Source organism: Musca domestica, unplaced genomic scaffold (assembly GCF_030504385.1).
Source record: "Musca domestica strain aabys unplaced genomic scaffold, Musca_domestica.polishedcontigs.V.1.1 87, whole genome shotgun sequence".
Taxonomy (NCBI): Eukaryota; Metazoa; Arthropoda; class Insecta; order Diptera; family Muscidae; genus Musca; species Musca domestica.
Window position 1 is genome coordinate 309,082 of NW_026712423.1, and position 25,229 is coordinate 334,310.

Below are 25,229 nucleotides of genomic sequence, written 5' to 3' on the forward strand. Positions count from 1 at the left end.
ATGTAAGACGGCGCTACCAGAGCGATATCACAGCACTGGCAGAAGTAGAAAGACGACATATGAAGAGAATTCAGCAGGGAATTGAAGCTTGCCGACTAAGGAATTTGAACCTTTAAAAGATATCGGACGATAGATGCAGGAGATTCTTATTTTTCCAGCTTTACACTTACGAATGCGTTGTTTGATTTTCTTTCAGGAAAAATGCGTATTGAAAGTAGTGCAGCTAAAAAAGGCAGGCTAGAGTGATGGGAAATTATGAGTACTTGCAACGCTGGACCATATCATACCATGGTGGAACCTTTTTAAAAGACTGTATGGAAATTGGAGGAGATTCCTTTGTGATATTACTTAGCTTCCTCTTAGTGATTTACAACCACTCAATAAGGAAAAGCGCGTTGTCTTTTAAAATGTCTCAGCTTAACACTATCGAATATGTAATCAGACATATTGACATTATTATTTGGTCCTGCGACTCGAATTTGGTCTTTCGCTTTACCTGAAAATTTCTACACAAAAATTTGGAGAGATCAAAAACAAAAAAATCTACTTGAGGCTTACATATCACACAATTGGCTGCAGAAAGAAGACGAAGGAAGGAGGTGGAACCTTTTAAAGATAGAAAAATGGAGGAGATTCTTGGTGATATTACTTAGCTTCTTTTTAGTGTATTACAACCACTCAAAAGGGAAAAGCGAGTTGTCTTTTGAAATGTCTCTGCTTAGCACTATCGAATGTATAATCAGAGATATTTACATTATTATTTGATCCTTCGCCTTGCCTGAAATTCCTTTTCTACATAAAAATTGAGAGAGATTAAAAACGAAAAAATCTAGTTGAGTTACATAAAACTAACATCAATTAATTTGTCCGTTTGGTCCTTCGACCTTCATTACTTCCTAATTTTTTTAATATTTGGTCTATCGACTTAAATTTGGTCATTCGCCTTGCCTAAAACTCCATTTTCACACAAAAATTTGAGGAGAGGAAACGAGAAAAGGTAGTTGATATTTCCATAAGACCAGCATTAATATTTTTGCCTATTTGGTCCTTCGACCTTCATAACTTCTTCATCTTATTAATATTTGGTCCTTCGCCTTGCCTGAAACTCTATTTTCAAACCAAAATTTGAAGAGGAGAATCGAAAAAAGAGGTAGTTGAGATTTCCAAAAGACTAACATTAATTAATTTGTCCATATGGTCCTTCGACCTTCATTACTTATTAATCGTTTTAATATTTGTTCCTTCGACTTGAATTTGGTCCTTCGCCTAGCCTAAAACTCTTTTAAAACCAAAATTTGATGAGGAGAAACGAAAAAAGAGGTAGTTGAGATTTCCATAAGACTATCATTAATTAATTTTCCCTTTTGGTCCTTCGTCTTGCCTAAAACAGTATTTTCCTACAAAAATTTGATGAGAAGAAACGAAAAAAAGTTAGTTGAGATTTCCAAAAGACTTCCACAAATTAATTTGCTTTTTTGGTCCTTCGACCTTAATTATTTCACTTTAAATTAAATTGTTGGTCCTTCGACTTGAAAGCAAATATTGTTTTCATCCAAAAAAAAAAATGTGTCGGGAATTAAATCTACCTAAACTTCGATTCATTAGCAGCTCAACATAAATGGCAAACATTGTAATAAGTTTTGTGTTTTTCTTTCTGCTCCCTTTTCCCCTGCTATGGCACATCAATCAGTATTGTTTGCTAATGATGTACTCCAACATGTAACCATGATTTATTACAAAAGCAACACGAAAAAAAGCAAAGACGAAAAACAAAAGAGGAGAAGAGGATAGAGGAAAGTTGTGAAAATAAAGACAACCATGGCAAAAGTAATTTAGTTTAGACAGCTATGGGGAAAAAAGGACACCCTGCGAAACCGGGCAGATAGAACCCAGCCGAGGCGACCCGAACCCGCCACCATGGCGAATGCAACATAACGCGAATACAACAATATCCTTCCGCATTTTGCCTTTTTTGCGCTCTTTTCCATACTTCCGTCTGTACTTAAGTTAACATCCGCCAACATTATTCTGGCGCAGGGGGTTTTAGAGTAAGGAGTGAGTGGCAAATAGATAGAATGAATAAATGGCCATGGGGGAGATATATGTGTGTGTGGAAAAGGCAAGTTGGCGGAGGTCTGGGCTTAGAGTCCAGGGAGGATAGATAGCTATATGTGTCAGAGAATAAAAAACCCCGACTACAAAGAAGATAGTTGTCAATGGGCGTTGCTTTTTTTGTCTTCTACTGTGTGCGAATCTAAGGACTCAGTAATCAAGCGGAAAATGGAAAAGTGAACCTATATATCTATGGAAAAAAGGACACAAAAATCGCTGTTTTAAGTAAATCGGAAGGCAGCATTTAAGAGATACACAGAAAATACGGGTTAAATGGCAAAGCAGTAATAAAAATTGAAAATAGTTGAAATTGCCAATACTTAGTCCTGGCAAAACTAACTAAGAGTTGCAAATATGAACACACATATCAATTGCAAAGCAAAAGAGAAAAGACACACCAAGGATGTGAAAAATAAATCAGGAGGAAAACAAGGATATGTTCTATTTACAACAACTTAATAACAACTGTAAACGATGAATATGTGAAAATCTGTATTGCGAATTGATATGTCGGAATGTTCGTATCATGTCAAGTACAGTAGATGGTGATGATGGCAAAATGGAATGGTGCCAGCATAAGAGGTCCACCAGACAAACAGATAGACAATGACAATATTGGCTGGGGATGACGATGATGACAAGTCTATGACACAATATTGACAATATTATTGAATATAGTCAACATTAAATATCTCCGGCAAAGTGACAAGAGCATGTATTACCGAGTATAAAACTTAGATTTCTTTGGGTCGGGTTTTTTATTATTATTTCTTTCTTTTATTTGATTCCATTTCAGAGTATAGACACAAAGAATCGTCGTCGTCATCAATCGTCGTATTGACAAATATCAATGGAAGACATTAAGGGACACAAAGCAAAGTAGATAAATAAGTAAGCAGGGCAATTGCGTTTTTTTTTTTTTCTATCGTTGAGAAAGGGATTTGAATATTCGTCCTTGTGTTCGAAGTAATAGTTTTAGGTTGTATTTTTCTTGGGAGAAAAGAGCAATAAAGAATAGTGGCACAAAGGCAACTGAAATTAATTCGATGACTTTAAGATGTCCCATTTTAAAACATGGGACACGTTAAAATCCTTCTCACTTGTCATTGTTCTGGAAGCATCAACGTTTGGTCCTTCGATCCACTCTCTCTCTCTCTAGATTACGTTTTTGGTTTCTGCTCTCTGAGTACTATTACAAAACAATTCATCTCGTCAAAATCCATTCCCTTTGCCATCACTCTTACACTATCAAAATTTGGTCCTTCGACTATGTCTATAATTGAGAATAGACAGTTTATTTGGCTTTTAGTCCCTGGGTAATATATCAAAACAATTCATGTATTTTTTTTAAAAAACCTACAACCAACTTCAAACTACTGTCATTTCTAAGCCACTCGTCCCACTGCTGTTAAAATTATTCCAGTGACAGCTCATTATATTGTTTACAAGTGTACAAAAGTTTTTCGGTGAGAATTTTCCAAAAAAAAGTTATTCGTGATCGAATTCAATCGTGATAGTGTGATTTCTTTATACTTGGCTGGAAAACCACAAGTGGCTTTCGTTAGAGCACTCCAGCATTTAAATGTGAATAAATCACTTGTGTCTCGTACCATCGCTCGTTACCGTGATACTGGTATCGTAGCCCGACGTCGAGGAAGTGAACGGAAGAAAACAGCAACATAAGCAGACATGGTTCGAAAAGTAAAGAAGCGACTTGATCAAAACCCGCGTAGCAGTGGCCGAAAAATGGCTCGTGAGCTGAACATAGCGCAATATTCCATTCGGCAAATACTGAAAAATGAGCTCGAAGAAAAGCCACTGACTTTCCAAGAAGTGCAAGAACTTACACCGCAACAGAAAGTGTAACGCCGGAAGTCGGAACTTGTTTCCGGCTCCACATCCCGATGCTGTGCATCGACATAATTAATTATTAAGTATTAAAATGAATTGTTTTTTTTTATATTTAAATTGAATATATGAATTTAATGAAACATACATTGTTTGCCATAATTTCTATACGTCCCTAAGGTTTTATTGTTGTGGACGAGGATTACTGCCACAACAATTATCAGTAGCCAAAATTGTCAACAACTTGTTTACGTCGATGATCCAAATGTCTCGCTGGAGAAAAACAAGTACCAACAACATGCATATGTAAGGCGTTCTCCAGCGATGTAAAGGAGTAAACAACTTGTTTATGCAAGTGATCGCGAGAAAAACAAGTAGCAACAACATGCATGTGTAAGGCATTCCCCAGCGACACCAAGGAGTAAACAACTTGTTTATGCAGTGATCGCGAGAAAAACAAGTAGCAACAACATGCATGTGTAAGGCATTCCCCATCGACACCAAGGAGTAAACAACTTGTTTATGCAGTGATCGCGAGAAAAACAAGTAGCAACAACAGGCGTAGGTGGAGCCCTTTGAAGCGCCGCTAAGATGTAAACAACATGTTTACACCAAGGAGGTAACGACAACCTGTAGCAACAACACGGCGAAGGTATGTCCTAACACCGATCCCTATAAAAGGAGTGGCTCGCTGTGAGTGGGGTCAATCAAGTGAAAACCGGTAACACGAGTGCGGGAATTGAGAAGACCGTAGTGCGATACCCAAGGAGGACACCAGTTTACGACAGGTAAGACTCTCGGCCACTAAACATTAAGAGTGAGTTTCCCTACGCCACTCAGGAAAAAGGGTTCCAATTCCTAGAAGCCCCAGGTTGCTCCGCAGAAGAGTGAGTTGGAAAAAAGCCACTCTTGAAAGGAGGGACAACACCAAAGAAATCTATTGCCGCGAGATCGACAGCCACGGGAGACCGCGTACCCACGGTTCCAGAACCCAACATAGGACCCCCATAATTGAGCCAGCGAGTTTCCCAAGCCGCTGGAAGCCAGAACCCCCAGAAACAGCCTCCCATCGGGAACATTCCAGGACACGTCGCCGGACGATCGTCGAGTTGGGCCATACAAGTGAATCAGCCTGAATATACGACTAATATAAAAGTAAATGAAATAAAGCTGGGTATCTCTCCCAAGACCATATCTGAAACCTTCTCCTTACTCAAGTCGCTGAAATAAACAAATTTCTGTGACGCACCTTGGCCACCGCGAGCTTATCCTAGCAACGGCGGAAATCGTGTCGTTACAGTGGCGCCCGAGCAGGGACAAGAGTAAGGAGCAAACAGGATCACCGATAGAGAGATATATTCCCGGCTTAATAACATGCCCGCCACTTTACGTACATCATGGGCTTATAGCCTTCGGAAGGAGGAATTGGGGAACTATTTAAATGAGTTCGGTCTGGACATAAACGGAACGGTAGAGGAAATGCGAAAGAGGTTTGGAATATTTCTGGGAGAGGAGCATGATAAGGATGTTCTTGGAAGGCTGTTGTGTTTGCAGGAGTTTCATGAGCAGTCCGGCTCCAGACAAGACAGTAAGTCCAGCATATCACCAAAGAAAGCACCCACGCTGGCGGTGACGAGCCCCAGTGGTGTGACATCTCCCCTGGAGGTCGGCAGCCCAACGCGACCAGCATCCCCAAGTGGCCGAAGTAAGATGCCGCCGAACATGGATATTCGAGCCATAGCCGAGCAAGTACGTAAATGGAACGTCAGCTTCGATGGAGGCCAGGATCCATTGGAATTTCTTGAACGAGTCGAAGAATTGGCCAATATGTACGTCCTACAGCTGGATGCATTGCCGAAGATGATGCCAGAGGTTATGAGGGACAAGGCCCTAGTGTGGTACCGAAATAACAATAAACACTGGCAAACGTGGACAGATTTTAGAGGCGATTTTCAGCGCTTCTTCCTGCCAGCTCGATACTTCGAACATCTGGAGGATGAAATACGTAAGCGACGCCAAAGACCCCGAGAAAAGTTCCGGGACTTCTCCTTAGCAATGCAAAATTTGATGCGGCATAGCAATTATTCGGAAGAACAAAAAATTGAAAGAATCTTCAGGAATGCCTTACCCGAGTACCTCTGGTACATAAGAAGGCGGGATTTCAACACCCTGCACGACCTGCTGGAAATGGCCGAAGATTTAGAGAGCCTGCCACCCTTGACACCCCCACCACGGGAGCAACACCGACGACTAGAACCCATAAATCCTCCGTCATCCCAGTCGCAGTTGCCACCATTCAATCCTAAGACGGCATGTCGCAGGTGTGGGCAAGATGGACATTTCGCCGCCGATTGCCGTAATGAGGCAATTTTATTTTGTTGGCAGTGCGGTCGACGTAGTGTGCGCACTATAGACTGTTGTCGCAGGAGCTCGGGAAACGAGCGCCGGACTCGTCTAGATCGAGGGGAGACGGGTCCACCGAGAGCATCCAAATCCCTCAATTGAACACATCCCTTCATATGCAACCAAACAGACTGGTGGCAACAATCGCGATTGGGCAAATTCAGATTGCGGCCACAGTCGACACAGGAGCCACAACTTCCTTCATCAGCGAAACCTGTGTAGCCACATTGGGGAACCTTGTTAGCAGGATACCATTTATCGCTAGTGTGACGCTAGCAGATGGATCGCAGCGTCAAATCCAATATGCGATTAAAGCCACCATCGATATTGGCCACCAACTGGTTCCTTCCTGCCTTTTACTAATGCCGGATGCTACCGAGGACGTCATCCTCGGTCTCGATTTTTTGATCAAGGTAGGGGCTCGACTAACGATGGCCGGTCTGTCATGTGTATTTGCGGTCGCAGGTCAAGGGAGAGAAGATCTTGGGCATATGGAACAGCACCGCTGCATCAGCACCACTTGTATGTGTGACATTATCGACCCACATGGCAGTCGAACCACAGGCGACGAGAGCTCTACGAAGGACCGCTTACCGGTAAGTGCTACATCCAGTCAAGATCAACAGAAAATACAAACGTTTCTGGACAATGAACTTCAACAATTCCGTGATATTCATGGACCGTCAACGGCAGCTACTCATCGCATCGTTATGACAGACGATCGACCGTTCAAGTTGCGGTACGCCACACGTAACCCTGCCATGCAGGGGATCATAGACGCAAAAATCAGCGAACTTTTAGCGGAAGGTTTTATCGAACCATCCCGAAGCCCTTACAGCTCCCCGATTACTCTCGCCCAGAAGAAAAATGGCAGTTGGAGATTGTGCATGGATTTCCGACACCTTAACTCCAAATCCGATCCCGACGCATATCCGCTGCCACGAATACAGGCGATATTGGATCGGCTCCGAGAGGCCAAATACGTCAGTAGCATAGATCTCAAGGATGGATATTGGCAGATACCATTGGAAGAAGAGAGTCGGAAGTACACGGCTTTCACAGTCGCAGGCCGGGGTCTGTTCCAATGGAGAGTTATGCCTTTTGGTCTGCATTCCGCACCAGCAACATTCCAGCGTGCCCTTGATAGAGTCATCGGACCGGAAATGGAGCCGGTTGCGTTTGCTTACCTAGATGATATCATTGTGATCGGGAAAACCCTTGATGAACACCAGGCAAATCTCCATGAGGTGTTCCGAAGGCTCCGAGCGGCTCATCTTCGTATCAACCCGGAAAAGTGTCAATTTTTCCAGAAAGAAGCCAAATATTTGGGCCATGTAGTGTCAGGAGAAGGGATACGGACGGATCCAGAGAAAATAGCAGCGATACTTGATATAAGGCCACCACAAAATCTGAAGGAGTTGCGACGGTTCTTAGGCACCGCTTCCTGGTATCGTCGTTTTGTATCGGAATTTGCCACTTTAGCCCATCCATTGACATCCCTATTGAAAAAGGGAAAGCACTGGCGGTGGACGGAAGATCAGCAGACAGTCTTTGAGCTTCTGAAGGCAAAATTAACGCAAGCCCCGGTGCTGGCCTGTCCCGATTTTGGCAGAACCTTCTTGTTACAGACCGATGCCAGTGACTGTGGCCTAGGGGCTGTGCTCACTCAAGAGTTTGCGGAGGGAGAACGCGTTATCGCCTATGCTAGCCGCACCTTGAACGGCGCGGAACGTAACTATTCTGCCACCGAGAAAGAGTGCCTGGCAATTGTGTGGGGCATCAGGAAAATGCGCCAGTACTTAGAAGGGTACGAGTTCCAAGTCGTGACAGACCACTTAGCCTTGAAGTGGTTGAACTCAATCAAGAATCCCACCGGCCGATTGGCAAGATGGGCGTTAGAACTCCAGCAATACAGATATACGATACAGTATCGCAAAGGAGCTCTAAATGTAATCGCTGATACCCTATCTAGGCAACCAGTGGAATCCTTGCAACGAGCTGTAGCAGAGACTGGAACAGAGTGCCCATGGATACAGTCAAAAAAGGAAGAAATCGAAAGAAGCCCGAAAAAATTTCCGGACTATGCTGTAGTCGGCGGACAACTCTACAGACATATCCCGGTGCACCCGAACGACGTCGACAACACGCCTTGGAAGCTGTGTGTCCCCACCCAACTGAGATCGCGAGTCCTTCATGAAAATCACAGCCAACCCGCTGCTGGTCATCTAGGGATCCGGAAAACGGCGAACCGGATATCCGAACGATACTTTTGGCCCGGAATGACGAGGGACATAACAAAGTTTGTGCGAAGCTGTAAATCCTGCCAACGTTACAAGCCCAGTCAGCTGGCGCCTGCTGGGGAAATGCTCATAAACATTCCGGATGAACCCTGGGCTACGGTCTGCGCTGATTTCGTGGGACCGTTGCCGCGGACGAAGCATGGTAATACAGTGCTACTAGTTTTCATAGATCGTTTCTCCAAGTGGGTGGAATTAGTTGCGTTACGTAAGGCTACCGCTGGTGGAGTCGTCAGAGCTTTCCGAGAACGGATTGTCGCAAGATTCGGAGTGCCCAAGCTACTCATCACGGATAATGGAAGCCAGTTCACTAGTCGGGAACTAGGAAAATACCTACAAGAAGTCGGAGTGCGACATCAATTTACAGCACCGTATTGTCCTCAAGAGAATCCGACCGAACGGGCAAATCGAACCGTCAAAATGATGTTGGCCCAAATCTGCTGTAATCAACACCATAAATGGGACGAATTTCTTCCGGAAGTAAACCTCGCTGTAAACACCAGCAAATCAGAAAGCACCGGTTATACACCATCCTTCCTTGTGCAATGCCGTGAACCACGACTTCCAAACGCTTTGTACGATGAGGTGACTCCGGGCACAGGAGTAGTTAAGAAAACTCCGATTGATAGAACAGATGAACTTCGGGACATTTTTAAGATAGTGCGTAACCAACTTGGCCGCGTGGGAGAAGACCAAAGGAGATACTATAACCTTCGCCGACGGCCATGGAAACCCGCGGTAGGAGATTTGGTTTGGGTTCGGCAGCATCCCTTATCGAAAGCCGTTGAAAACTTTGCGGCAAAATTAGCCCCGAAATATGACGGGCCGTATGAAGTACTAAGCTTTCCATCTCCGGTCATCGTGAGCGTCCGGGGTAGGGAGCGGGGCGACCTGAGAACGGCACATCTTAGCGAACTAAAACCCTTCGTCTTGACGGACGAAGCCCAGATGGGGTGTAATGATTCACATAGACTCAAACGGGTAAATAATTCTGGTACTTTTCTTTCTTCTCCAGCTTCAAACGCCAGACACCAGCAAAATGGAGGAGCAACCACCCACTGTTAAAACCAAAGCCTTTTACAAGCACCAGGGGCTGGACAGCCAAACGGAATCCGCAAGCCTAAAGCGTTTTCCCACCCACATGTCGTTTGGATCTACAAAGAAACCGGTTTGTGTTGTGCGACCGATGATAAGGCAGGTACCATCCACAGCGGATTTGCCGTCCAGGGCAAATTCCCCGTCCCGGGAAGCTCTCGTGCGTAACACCGATGACTTGGTAACACCACCACGGCCGAGGCGAGCGCAATTTAGCCCCACCACGCCGTCTCCCATAGTGTCCCCATTATCATCAACCATCATCATCGAAGATTCCATGGACGGGATCACTCCTGAGAGGTTTTTCACCGGACTACCATATTCCGACACAAGACAAGAGGGGGTATTGGAGACAATAGAGATTTCGGATGATGAAATAAGCCACGAGCTGGAACCCACCGGTCCCGAAAACCCGACTTCACCCAGATATAACGAGTCAACGGAAACCGATTTCTCCGAATCCGAACCAGAGATTGGGTACGTTCATCCTAGAAATCCGACGTCACCTCGATATGCGGATTCCACAGAGACCGAGTCGGAGCCAGAGTTCGACATTACCCGCCGTAACCCCCGTTTGGCACCCACAAGAACAGTAGGTACGCCCAGCGCCCCATTGAGAAGCGTGATTGTGGTACCCGACCAACAAGATCAAGGATATCCTTTTGCGTGTAGGGTAAACCTTCCAAAAGATGTCCAAAATGGCCTACAACGCCATATTAAAATGGGTATTAATCTGCGCATACCGCGCAAACAATACAAGAGGATGGTCAACATACAAGGCCGTCGTTATCGTCTTCTGGTGAATCGCCAAGGGAAAGTTTTTGTCAAGCCCTGTTAATGACCCTCTCTCAGAGGAGGGGGAGCAGTGTAACGCCGGAAGTCGGAACTTGTTTCCGGCTCCACATCCCGATGCTGTGCATCGACATAATTAATTATTAAGTATTAAAATGAATTGTTTTTTTTTATATTTAAATTGAATATATGAATTTAATGAAACATACATTGTTTGCCATAATTTCTATACGTCCCTAAGGTTTTATTGTTGTGGACGAGGATTACTGCCACAACAATTATCAGTAGCCAAAATTGTCAACAACTTGTTTACGTCGATGATCCAAATGTCTCGCTGGAGAAAAACAAGTACCAACAACATGCATATGTAAGGCGTTCTCCAGCGATGTAAAGGAGTAAACAACTTGTTTATGCAAGTGATCGCGAGAAAAACAAGTAGCAACAACATGCATGTGTAAGGCATTCCCCAGCGACACCAAGGAGTAAACAACTTGTTTATGCAGTGATCGCGAGAAAAACAAGTAGCAACAACATGCATGTGTAAGGCATTCCCCATCGACACCAAGGAGTAAACAACTTGTTTATGCAGTGATCGCGAGAAAAACAAGTAGCAACAACAGGCGTAGGTGGAGCCCTTTGAAGCGCCGCTAAGATGTAAACAACATGTTTACACCAAGGAGGTAACGACAACCTGTAGCAACAACACGGCGAAGGTATGTCCTAACACCGATCCCTATAAAAGGAGTGGCTCGCTGTGAGTGGGGTCAATCAAGTGAAAACCGGTAACACGAGTGCGGGAATTGAGAAGACCGTAGTGCGATACCCAAGGAGGACACCAGTTTACGACAGGTAAGACTCTCGGCCACTAAACATTAAGAGTGAGTTTCCCTACGCCACTCAGGAAAAAGGGTTCCAATTCCTAGAAGCCCCAGGTTGCTCCGCAGAAGAGTGAGTTGGAAAAAAGCCACTCTTGAAAGGAGGGACAACACCAAAGAAATCTATTGCCGCGAGATCGACAGCCACGGGAGACCGCGTACCCACGGTTCCAGAACCCAACATAGGACCCCCATAATTGAGCCAGCGAGTTTCCCAAGCCGCTGGAAGCCAGAACCCCCAGAAACAGCCTCCCATCGGGAACATTCCAGGACACGTCGCCGGACGATCGTCGAGTTGGGCCATACAAGTGAATCAGCCTGAATATACGACTAATATAAAAGTAAATGAAATAAAGCTGGGTATCTCTCCCAAGACCATATCTGAAACCTTCTCCTTACTCAAGTCGCTGAAATAAACAAATTTCTGTGACGCACCTTGGCCACCGCGAGCTTATCCTAGCAACGGCGGAAATCGTGTCGTTACAAAAGAAAATAGACTCAAAAGAGCTAAATAGTTGCTTCGCTTGGCGGAAGGTGGTGAACTACCGAATTTGGTTTTCTCCGATGAGAAAACATTCACTGTCTAGCAGTTTGTAAACAAACAAAATGATCGTGTTTACTTGCCAAAGAGGTCAGCTGAAAATGTGCACCTTCGGTTGGCCACCAGAGCTCAAGCGCCGGCCATGGTGATGTTGTGGGCCGCCATAACAGCCGAGGTCGCTCTCTCTCGTATTAATCGAACGTGGCATCGGAATAAATGCCGAATATTATCGCGAAAATATTCTGGAGGGCGTAGCCTTGGGCACGCAGACCTTGGACATTCCAACAGGACTCGTATTCTTCACGCGCCACCCAAGAATGGTTACAAATTGAGGTTCCTCGCTTCATTTCCAGCGCACAATTGCTACCAAAACCTCCGGATACCAATCCGTTGGACTATTGTGTCTGGTGTATTTCGGAAAGTTAGGTTGGCACTAAAAAATACCAAAGTGTCGATCACCTCAAGCAAGCCCTTCACCAGGAATGGTCCCAAATACCGAATTTGGTCCTTCGATAAGGCATTTAATCAAATGCCATATAATGTTTTTTTTATGTCTTTTCTTTTCCTTTTTTGTCAATTATAACGCTCAACATAAAAAATAAAATTGGTCCTTCGACATCAAACACATTTATTGATTTAATATTTTTATCACTTACGCCAAATTTACAGAGCCAAAGGGCCGTTTTGAAATTAATCCCTTAAGTCGAAGGACCATTTGCCTCAACTCAATAATAATTTTATTTCGTTGGAGATCATCATTAATAATTCATTGAGTTTGGTCCTTCGACTAGACAATTAACCAAATGCCATATAATGTTTTTTTTAGTTTTCTTTTACTAATTCAATGCTATTAAAGGAACTTATATCTAATTCCCAATTCTGTTAATTAAGAGAAATGGCACCCAACATTAAAATAAATTTGGTCCTTCGACGTCAAACACTTTCATTGATTTAATATTTTTAATGTTTACGCAAGATTTGCCAAGCCGAAGAGCAATTTTCAAATGAAGCCATCATGTCGAAGGACCATTTGTCTTTATACAATTATAATTTAATGTCGTTGGCGCCCAACTTTAAGAATTTGGTCCTTTGACTAGGCAATAAACCATACGATATATGATATTTCTATTTTCTTTAACTATTTCAATGCTATTGAAGAAATTCTAATTCTTAAGCCTTTTAATTCAAAGAACCAAAGTCTTTTTCTAATTTGTCAATTATGACGCCAAACATTATAAATAAATTTGGTCCTTTGACATCAAATACATTGATTGAGTTAATATAATTGTCACTTGTGTCAGATTTACCAAGCCGAAGGACCATTTTCAAAGAAACCCGTCAGGTCGAAGGACCATTTGCCCAATTTTAATAATTCATTGAATTTGGTCCTTCGATTATATATATAATATATAAAATAATATTTTTATATTCTTTATCTCTTTCAATACTATTAAAGAAATTTATATGGAATTCCTAATTCTTTCAATTCAGAGAAAATTGTTTTTTCTAGATTGTCAATTATGGCGCCCAATAATTTAACTGATTGGACCATTTTCAAACGAATCCCACAAGTCGAAGAACCATTTTAATTATACATTGAATTTGGTCCTTCGATTAGGCAATTAATCAAATGCCATATAATATTCATAAATACTTTATCTATTTAAATACTATTAAAGAGAATTATATGGAATTCCTAATTCTTTTAATTCAGAGAAAATTGCTTTTTCTAGTTTGTCAATTATGGCACCCAATATTTTAACTGAATTTGGTCCTTTGACACGAAACACGTTTATTGAACTAATTTTTATATCACTTACACCAGATTTACCAAGCCAAAGGACCATTTTCAAACGAATCCCACAAGTCGAAGGACCATTTACCTCAATTCAATAATAATTTTATTTCATTGGCCTCCAACTTTAATAATTCATTGAATTTGGTCCTTCGATTAGGGAATTAATCAAATGCCATATCATATTTTTACTTTCTTTAACTATTTCAATGCTATTAAAGAAATTTATATGGAATTCCTAATTCTGTTAATTCAAAAGTAAAACAAGTCGTTTGCTAATTTGTCACTTATGGCGCCCAACATAATAACTGAATTTGATCCTTCGACAACAAACACATTCATTGAGTTAATATATTTGTCACTTGTGTCAGATTTACCAAGACGAGGGACCATTTATAATTAAAGCCGTCAGCAGTTCGAAGGCCCATTTGCCCAATTTTAATAATTCATTGAATTCGGTCCTTCGATTAGGCAATTAATCAAATGCCATATAATATTCTTATATTCTTTAACTCTTTCAATACTATTAAATAAATTTATATGGAATTCTTAATTCTTTTAATCCAGAGAAAAAAGTTTTTTCTAGTTTGTTAATTTTGGCGCCCAATATTTTAATTGAATTTGGTCCTTCGACATGAAATACGTTTATTGATTTAATATATTTATCACTTGCGTCAGGTTTACCCAGCCAAAGGACCATTTATAATTGAAGCCGTCAGATCGATGGACCATTTGCCTCAATTCAATAATAATTTCAATAAAGCCGTCAGGTCGAAGGACCATTTGCCCAATTTTAATAATTCATTAAATTTGCCATATAATATTCTTATATTCTTTAACTATATCAATATTATTAAAGGATTTTTTTTTAATTTCCAATTTTTTTAATTCAAAGAACAAAAATCTTCTCCCAATTTGTCAATTATGGCGCTTAATAATTTAACTGAATTTGGTCCTTCGACATGAAACACGTTCATTGATTTAATATTTTTATCACGTACGCCAGACTTACCAAGCCAAAGGACCATTTTCAAACGAATCTCTTAAGTCGAATCCCCAATTCTATAATAATAATTTTATTTCGTTGACCTCCAACTTTAATAATTCATTGAATTTGGTCCTTCGACTTCGATTTTCTTTTACTATTTCAATACTATTGAAGGAATTCTTATTCCTAACTCTTTAAATTCAAAAAACCAAAGTCTTTTCCTAATTTGTCAATTATGGCGCCCAACATAATAACTAGATTTGATCCTTCGACATCAAAAAACATTCATTGATTTAATATTTTTACCATTTACACCAGACACAAAGCATCTATAGTTCCTTTAGAAATGTTCCGTTTTGAATTCAATTCGTAGAACTTGCCCTCATTATGAAAGTCAAACTGTTTTCATGTTTGTTGGAATATAATAACCGTTGTTGGCACAAACCAAACATCCAACCAGTCAGTCAGTCATCCAACCAGCCAGCCAATTCACCTTGGCAACAATGATAATTAAAATAAAATTATTACATTTACCACACAGAATGGTAGTGGTTTTAATAGCCGTAGAAGTAGTAGTAGTCGTCGTCGTTTTTCAACCCATATTTTGATCTCAAAGAAATTTTGGATGCTAGCCATCCAGACACAATGACCGAACGAACGAGGCAGCACAAAACAATCATACCAACAATGTAATGTTGCTGCTGCTGCTAAATAATTTCATGCTTGTTGAGAGGAGAAAGTGGTAGCAAAGCAGATAGTTGGATGGATGAATGGATAGATAAAAGGTTGGAAATATTATATGTTTATACATGGATGAGTGGCTTGTATGTCTATATGTATATATGCAAGGTGTGTTTGCTGGTTGTGTGTGATTACAAGAAAATTTTAATTGAAAATTTACACACATTAATTTATATGAACCACAAAATAAACATTCATATTTGTTGCTGTACTCACGCACACAGGCACACATAAATCAACAGCATTTTTAAAATGAATATCAATTTGTTTGCTGCTCACCAATAATAATAATTGTAGCAGTAGTGCTTCCAAGCGGTAAAGTTTAATAAATAGATGACAGAGTAATAAATTTATGATTCTGATTGGCCAAATTTATTGCAACCATAGATTTCTTATTGAAATAATGAATTCTTTACGTAAAATATCCAAATATTGGATGTTAGGATAGTCATTTAATTGTGCAGAGGAAATTCGATCACTAAACTTGACAAAGAGTATTGAAGGATTTGCAAGGCAATTCGGATATGGAATCAAGTTAAACACTGATCAAAAGGAGAGAGAATTAGATTAATTTAAGGAAACTAGTTCCTTCTTTTATTGCAATTATTCTAAAAAAGGAACTACTTGTCTTAAATAAAGGAACTAGTTCCCCAAAAAACATGGAAATAATTACCTGCAAAGAAGGAAACTTTTCGCTAAAAATAAGGAACTAGTTTTGTTCACGGATAAAATACGAAGGAGAAAATGGACCTCCTTAGGATAGAATGGATACATTTTTATTAAAATGGGATGTTTTTTAATACACTCCACTTTAAATAAAATAAGAACATGTCCTGAGGGCAGACCTTCGAGTCGCTAGGAATAAATAAGATATAATTGTCCGTTGCGACAAGTTGTATGTTTGAGTTAGTTTACGAGATGCAACCTGAACTACCAAATGATAACATTCCCGTTTACATTTTTTCTAATTATTTTTCTTTTATTCCAGCTCATTTTAGAGGACTAGTTCCATCATTTAGTCAGTTGAACGAAAAAGGGAACTAGTTTCGTAAATGGAAGGAACTTTTTCGCTAAAAATAAGGAACTAGTTTTGTTCACGGATAAAATACGAAGGAGAAAACGGACCTACTTAGGATAGAATGGATACATTTTTATTAAAATGGGATACTTTTTAATACACTCCACTTTAAATAAGATAAGAACATGTGCTGAGGGCAGATCTTCGAGTAATTAGGAATAAATTAGATATAATTGTCCGTTTCGACAAGTGGTATGTTTGAGTTAGATTACGAGATGCAACCTGAACTACCAACTGATAAACATGTCTGTCTTTGGTCTCTCTCTCTCTCTCTCTTTCTCTCTCTTTTCTACACTTTATGTTAAGTCACATTATCATAAGTAGTTCTTAAGGAATATTTTTATAATAAATTTTTAGAGTCTTACAAGAACTCGACACAGAAATGAAGCCGTCAGGTCGAAGGACCATTTGTCTCTGTACATTTATGATGATGATAAATTTGGTCCTTCGATTAGGCAATTAATCAAATGTCATATAATTTTCTTATATTCATTAACTATTTAAATACTATTAAATAAATTTAGACGTGTCGATGTTGAAGAGATTCCCATTTACATTTTTTTAATTATTTTTCTTTTATTCCAGCTCATCAGCTTAGAGAACTAGTTCCATAAGCGTTTCAAAAGTTCCTTAAACGAAGAAACTGAATCATTTAAGTGATCTGAAATAAAACGAAAGCGATTCAAAGGAAACCAATAAATGTCCCATATTAAATTGTAGGAATCCACTAAAGAGCCCTAATAGTTTAAGAATTAATATTTAATCTTGTTAAGGAGTTTAATTTCAAGTGAGTTCTTTTTATATAATGAACTAGTTTCCCCAAATAATAAAATGAAAGCGTTTCAAAAGTTCCCTAAACAGAAGAAACTGGTTCATTTAAATGAACTGAAATAAAATGAAAGCGGTTCAAAGGAAACCAAACCCATATTGAATTGTAGGAATCCAATTAGTTGTACACTAAGGAGCCCTAATAATTTAAGAATGAATATTAAGTCTTGTTAATGGTGTTTAATTTGAAGTGTGTTCTTTTTATTCCGGCTCTTTATGGAACTAGTTTGTTTCCTTAAAAGAATAAATAAGTAGTACAAAAATGGGAACTAGTTTCGTAAATGAAAGGAACTAGTTCCCTAAACATAATGAACTAGTTCCCCCAAAAAATAAAATGAAAGCGTTTCAAAAGTTTCCTAAAAAGAAGAAACTGGTTCGTTTAAATGAACTGAAATAATATTAAAGCGGTTCAAAGGAAACCAATCCCATTTTCAATTGTAGGAATCCAATTAGTTGTACACTAAAGAGCCCTAATAATTTAGAATGGATATTAAATCGTTTAATGGAGTTCAATTTCAAGTGAGTTCTTTTTATTTCAGATCTTTAGGGAACTAGTTCGTTTATACTAGTTCGAAAGGAGTGGCACAAAAAGAAGGAGGAATTAGTTCCTAAAAAAAAGAACAGCTCATTTCAGGGAACAAGTTCCATCTTGTAATGCAATTTTTTCAAAAAAAACTTATTGCTATCCTTAAATAAAGGAACTAGTTCGCCTCAAAGAAGGAATTATTTACTTAAAGAAGAACTGCTCAGTTTAGGGTTCCTTCATTGCAATTGTACTACAAGAAAGGAACTAGTTCCCTGAAATGAGCAGGACCTCTGAATTAAATTGTGTATCGACGAAATAATTCATAGTTATTTTATATGCAATAGAAAAAGTTTTGAGCTCTCTACTAACTGCGTTATTACACTGCTACTACTTGCCAACTGCCAAATTCAGCTTGAATGCCAAGTCGAAGGACCATTTATCAAATCAATCTTCTAAGTCGAAGGACCATTTTCCATCTTGATGCTCTTATTATGCATTGAGTAATATTATAAGCAAATCGGTTATGTCTTAAACATCGTCATCAATCTAACAGAGATTCCGCGCTTCTTCTTACGCCCTCCTCAAATCCAGAAACGGCAGCAATGTGTCGCCACTATAGAATATAGAATTTTCGACTGAAATTCTTTTCACATTGGGTGACAATGTCCATTCAAATTATCATTTTTATATTGAAATCGAAGGACCATTAAACCGACCCTGCAAGTTAAAGCACCGTTGCCTCAATCAATACTCCAAGTCGAAGAACCACTTTTCCTCGCTGAACATCATCATTTATGAACTCAGAGTGAGTGAACTACGAAGACCTTAAAGTTCCGCACTCCTCAATGTGATTATTTTCGTTTAGTTATAAAGGTATGTCGAAGGACAATTTTTCATATTTATCTCTCAAGTCGAAGGACCATTTTCCTCCGATCACATTTCTGCATTCGGAATTAGACATCTGCAGACATGTTTGAAACTTTCTATTAAACTAAGAAGTAGTTTTGGCAAAGCCAAATCCGATTAAGGGATTTAATCGATGGATCATTTTCACAGCCTCTCTGGTGACAGTAATTTTATACATCTATGACAAAATTTTTAGCAATGTGTTGCCACTTGAGTATATAGGAAGTTCGAACTGCCTCTTCCTTAAACCTTGCCATATGATTGACAATGCCCGTTCAAATTATATTTTTTTATTGATATCAAAATCGAAATCCTTAAATCTATCCTGCAAGTGGTCGTACCTCTTTGCTACGCCGAAAATCTCAATTAATGAAGACAGAGTGTTCCACACTACTACTAAAATTCATATAGTTTAGATATTAAACGTAATAGTTTCTTTTACTTCAGAAGCTATGTTGAAGGGCCAATTTCTGTATTCGAAATTAGCTTAATTCTATATATAAGGGTCAAATAGAAAGACCGGGAGATTAATTATTTTGTATCGAAGAACCACATCAAACGGGTTTATTATAACCTAAAATAGTAAATACCCTGCAAGCATCGTACCACAAACAAGCATGTGGAAGAATATTGTCAGTGATCTCCGTTGGAGACTAAAGTTATGCAAAAAATTGAATGTCGAGAGACCAATAAATACACGCCAATTTGACGAAGACACATCAGTTATGGGTTCATTGGAGAATTTTTTAACGAAAAAACTATCTATTATCGTTATTCTTATTCTTCTTTGCTAAGATATCTTATTTACAAGGAAATCACATTTTTGTTCGAATCGAAGGACCAACTTCAATTCTGTATCGAAGGACCATTTCTATTTCGATTCCTTAGCAAAATCTCAGGTCGAAGGACCAAATTTTCAACTAATTTTCTTTAGATGTAGATTTTGTAATCCCACGTCAGTCAAGTAATTTTCTGTTAAGCAGTTGTCAGATAGATCGATTTAGGTAAAGGATCCAATCGAAGGACCATTTTTGCCATCTCCATGGCTACGCAGACATTTTGTATCAAAAGGCACCATTTAAATCAGCCGGAATACAAGTTTTTCAACACCTTAACTTTACTTGAAGGGCCATTTTGCTGCGTCGAAGGACCATTGCAAATGTGATTCTTACCTCAACTATTAAATACGTTGCAAGTTAACGAACTATAAATCTTCATGTGGAAGACCCTATTAAATTCAATTGATTGAATGTCGAAGGACCAAATAACACAAAGCTGCCAATGAAAAAATTATTTGTGGGTTAATTTGGAAAGTTTGGGAGATAGCTTATCAATATTTGTGAGATTATTATTTTCTTACATATTTTTTAATCTTCTATTTTAAGGAAATCACATTTTTGGTCAGGTCGAAGGACCATTATGAGAATAGTGGCTAGAAATGTTATTTAATTAAGGAAATAGTGCCAAAAAGCTATTATCAGTGGAAGCCGTAGAAAAAATCCAAATATAATTCCCAAGTTAAAATAAATGGTCTTTTTGCTCATGTCGAAGGACCATAATGAAAATTAGTTACCAGTACAGTTTACAATTTACTAGAAATGTTTATAATTAAGGGAAAACAATACCAAAGACCTATTCTTAGAAGGAGTCATAGACAAAGATATCATTAAAAACATAAGTTCGGAGCTAAAGAAGAGTTTTGTTAAGGTCGAAGGACATGTTCGAAGGACCATTTCCATGCTATTCTAGGAGGAGAGGAGTTTTCTCAAAATGGTCTAGTCGATTAACACTTTAATTAATTAAAAACAAGCCTCTCCATTAGAGTTTCTAATTTGTCTATCATATTTATCTCCCAAGGATATACCATGCTCTCCCAGTCCCGCTTTCCTCAAAAAATATTTATTACAACTTTCAAATAGAGGATAATTAAAAAACTTTAGTTTTTAAACACTCCAACGCACAATGAATGGAAAGCCAAAATGGAAGAAACATTTTCACATACAAATATATATATTTACTATAACTTGGAGAAATGCAAAGAAGCGCCATCCCGAAAATATGGAAAAGAGAACGGGAAAATGCAGCCACGAAAAGACAGGGAAAATGAAGAAACAAACATCCATCAAGGCAAAACAAAATGTGCAAAAGGGGGAAGAATAAAACTAAAAACCTTGACGAATAACAACTTAAGGATGATGCTTGGCTGGCTGGCTGGATTTCCCATTGGCTCAGTTACCCAGCCGGTAGACGAGCGAGAAGTTGAATAGCGCCAAAAGAAAAAAGACACACAAATAAAACAAGAAAACTTTAACAAGAAAATGACTACACGTTTGTAAAGTTTGTGGAATACTTAGAGTTTTGCCAAGTTTTTTTTCTCTGTATTTTGCTCATATTTTCTCTGTTTTTTGGAAAGTTAAGTAGTAAAGCAGCACGAACAAAATAATTCAGACAAAAATGGAAATGGAAAAAAAGAAATATCTAAAACTAAAAGGTCAACATTTTGATTATTAGTTTTGTTATTTCTTATGTTAATGGAAATGAAGTTTGGGAAGCGTTTATTGAGTGAGAAGAAAAGATTTTTGGGGAATTCCTAAAAGAATGCCTAAACAAAGTACTATAGCAAAGATAAGATAGGTATGTGAAGTAATAGTTCTAAATATTTTTTTTTATCTTTTTTATTTCTAGCTCAGATCTATGTCGAAGGACCATTTTTGAAACGATGTGGTGTTAGATGTTTCAGGTTAGGGAAACATTATATGTTGAAAGGCTGTTTTTAATAAGCGACAGTAAATCAAAATTTTGTGAAAACCAAGAGCCAAATCGAACCGAAGTCGAAGGACCATTTACAAAAAGAAGTTGAAGGACCATTTTAAGCAATAATAATATATTTCCTCAAAGGGATTACAGTTGGGAAGAGATTAAAGATATAAAATCGTTTCAAAGATGTCATATATATATATTTTATTCCGCCTCAAAAACATGTCGAAGAACCATTTTTTCATCAATGTGATGTGAGGTATTTCAGGTTATGAAATCATTCAATGTTCATATTCTAGTTTTGGTAAACCTCAGTTAATCCTAATTTTGTAATTGTCATGATGCTTACAAAACGAAGTTATCGAAGGACCAATATATGTTATTTGGGATTAATGGACGAAGTTGGTAAACGCTCAAAGATATAAAATCGAAAATAAAAACGAAGAAGTGATAGTCCCAAATATGTCAAATGTATCTTTTTTTCCACCTGAGATCTACGCCGTTTTCCAGAAAAAAAATCAGACAAGCTGACTCTATATTTTTTACCGATCTGACTTGAAGGACCAATGAAGCAGAAAACGGTCGGTAAATTAATTGGTTATTTGCCTCGCATGCTTCAATACTTCATTCTGATCTGGCTCGAATGACCAATTAATGCGAGATAGAAACTTGCCATAAACGTTTCGTTGAATAAAGCTCTACAAGGGAAGCCCACTCCATTTTTTTTTTCCACGAAGATCCAATAAATGAATGAAACAGAATCATATAGTTGAAAGGTCAACTTCGACGATGATGAACCAGACCAATTTGAATATTTTCTTCCTATCCGACTCGAAGGACGAATGAAACACGCAATGCATATTGTTCAAATATCGAATCTTATCCGACTAGAAGGATCGAGTCAACGTTTTAACAATTTTTTTATACTCGAAGGATCAACGAATGTCAAATGATAGAGCGAATAAAACAAAGGTAATACAAGAAGGTAGCAAATTCATTTCGCATTCGATTGCTCGAAGAAGCATTGAATGCATATTTTTTAATCAAGCTCGAATGACCAATTAATGTAAAGATAGACGCAAACACCTAGATTTTAACATTTATCTGTTTGCTTATCTCACTATATCTTGTTTAATTAATAAATGTTATCCAAATCGAATTTTTAATTCAATTCCTAAGATTTTTCTTATACGAAGGACCAATGAATGTCTCATCTTCAAATATGATGTGTATGCGATGTCTCGAAGGACAAATAAATCTGAGGCAGAAACACAGATTTTGTACATGATTAAAACGTTAACTCTTGTCTCGAAGGAGCATCGGTTGATTGGAATTAATGCGAGTAAAATGCACAAATGTTGTGCATAATATAAACTTTACCCCTTCACTCGAAGCACCAATAAAAAATAATGCTATGGTTGATTCAAAAACTTCGAAAATAAAACCGTTGCACCTCGTATGACTTAACATTTTTTGTGAATCGGCTCGAAGGACCACTGAAAGCGATAATCGTTACGCATGGTTGCTTTATTAACTATATACTTCTCAATATTTAATTTTCAGTTGACTCAATAGAAGGAAGAGAAACACAAGAGCTCAGCATGTGGCAGAGAAACTGACACGCCTCTTGTGACTAAAAATGTTATTCTTTTCCGAATCGAAGGACTAATAAATTCAAACAATCGTTTTGTAGGAAAACTAGATTAACCTAGAGAATAAAACACATAATATATTTGTAACCAGCTTGAGGAATCAGTAAACATAAACCCTTCCACTGCAATGAATATTTAGTATGGATCTGATTATCAAAGCGAACGAAACTGGTCCAAATTACGTCATTCCGAATTCACGGAAACAATGTCAACGCAGCTGACACCTTGAAGTAAAGTAGGTTTCTCTGCAGAACTGTCCAAAATAAACCCAATGAAATTATATTTTTACTTCAATTTTTTTTTTTCGAAAAATTATTTTTTCATTTCCAACGCATTTTAGAAAACAACGAACGGAGAAACCTAACAGATTCCCTTCTCAATCTGCTCGAAGGACCAATATGTAGCACGGTAAAATTAGAGCAAATAACTTAGCATTCTTTAATGTTTCTTATCTGATATTATTCAAAGTAACAACGATTTGGTAAAGGACACAAAACCGCTGCTTCCCATTGTCATATATTAAATTGTGATTGACTAAAATGATTAGGGCGAATATCATTTGTGTGTAATTATTTGATAGTTTCTCTTTTCGATTTGAGCTATTAATATGTGATCAATCACTTTCCTGCAATGTTGCAACTCCTTTCACAAAAAGCTCTTTAAATATCAGGAAGTCTTTCAATAACTCCTTTATACTTAGTTTTTACTCAACCACCGAAAAGGAGAGACAGTTCGACTTAAGACCTGTAAATTAAAAACGGCAAACGAAGCAGACGGCTGAATTCGCAAATCCATAAGTCAATTGTTCTTCAGATTTTACCATTACAATATTGTCTTAAACACCAAGAAATATTTCTGGTCCAAATTGAAAAACCAATGTGTGCAAATGATCAAAAACAGAACAACCGGCTTTATCAAATATTTAAACGCCGCATATGGTTCAGTAATTGAGTTGGCCTCGAATTGAAGGGCCAATAAATGAAAAAATTAGACACAACACATTTTTATTGACTTTGAACCGATTCGAAGGACCAATGAATTCAAGAAGGCACCGCAATCTCTCCGCAAAGTTGAGGTCTTATTCTGCGAACTTGCTCGAAGGACCAATGAATTGAGAAATACAACTATATAGTACTTTCCTGGACTTTATTCAAACTCTAAAGTAATTCAAATCGAAGGACCTATGACTGCAAGAAAGCAAAGTCAGTATTGAACCTTCAAATCGTATATAATTAATTTAGCCCTACATCATTCAGTATTTAATTTAGCCACAAATCGAAGGGCCAATAAATGAAACCCATCGAAGGACCAATGGATTCAAGAAGACAACATAATTTCTCTTTTTTACCATTACCATATTTTCTTAAACACCAAGAAATTTTTCCAACTCCATTAAAGAGAAAGAGACAAAGAACAAATACTGTAATCAAACGAAACTAAATGCTGAATTTCCAAATCCATGTGTTTTTCTCATTGTTTCCTAAGATTCTATGTTTTTTTCCAATTTGAATAAATACATGCGCAGACAAAACATTCCAAGTCGGTTTCAAAGGCGTCGAAGGGCCACTGGACCAGTTGATTACTTTGGTCCAATTCGCATCATTCAATATTTAATTCCGATCAACTCGAAGGACCAACGCCAGACCGCTTTTCTGAGCTCAATTTTTATCAGACTCGAAAGACCAATGAAATGAGAAACCCACAAATACCGTAACCAAACGGAGCAGACTCTGAATTTGCAATTCCATTAATATTTTTTACTTGTCTTTTTATCATAATTCCTAAGACTATATGTTTAATTCGGATTCAGTCAAAGGACTAAGCACTTGTATTGAAAAATGCATACGCGTGTAAATGCATTCCAAGTCGGTTTCGTATGCATCAGCTCGAAGGACCATTGGTACAGTTGACTGTTTCGGTCTCGTTAATAAGATTCAATGTTTAATTCCGATCCCCTCGAAGGACCAATTAAAGTATAAAAGGCGTTGTGTTGGT

At 38.6% G+C, this 25,229-nt stretch overlaps 1 protein-coding gene across 1 annotated transcript in view; it reads right to left on the reverse strand.

The window, feature by feature from the left end:
* LOC109614186 (AF4/FMR2 family member lilli-like) overlaps nucleotides 1–25,229 on the reverse strand; it is a 313,389-nt gene that overhangs the window by 272,972 nt on the left and 15,188 nt on the right.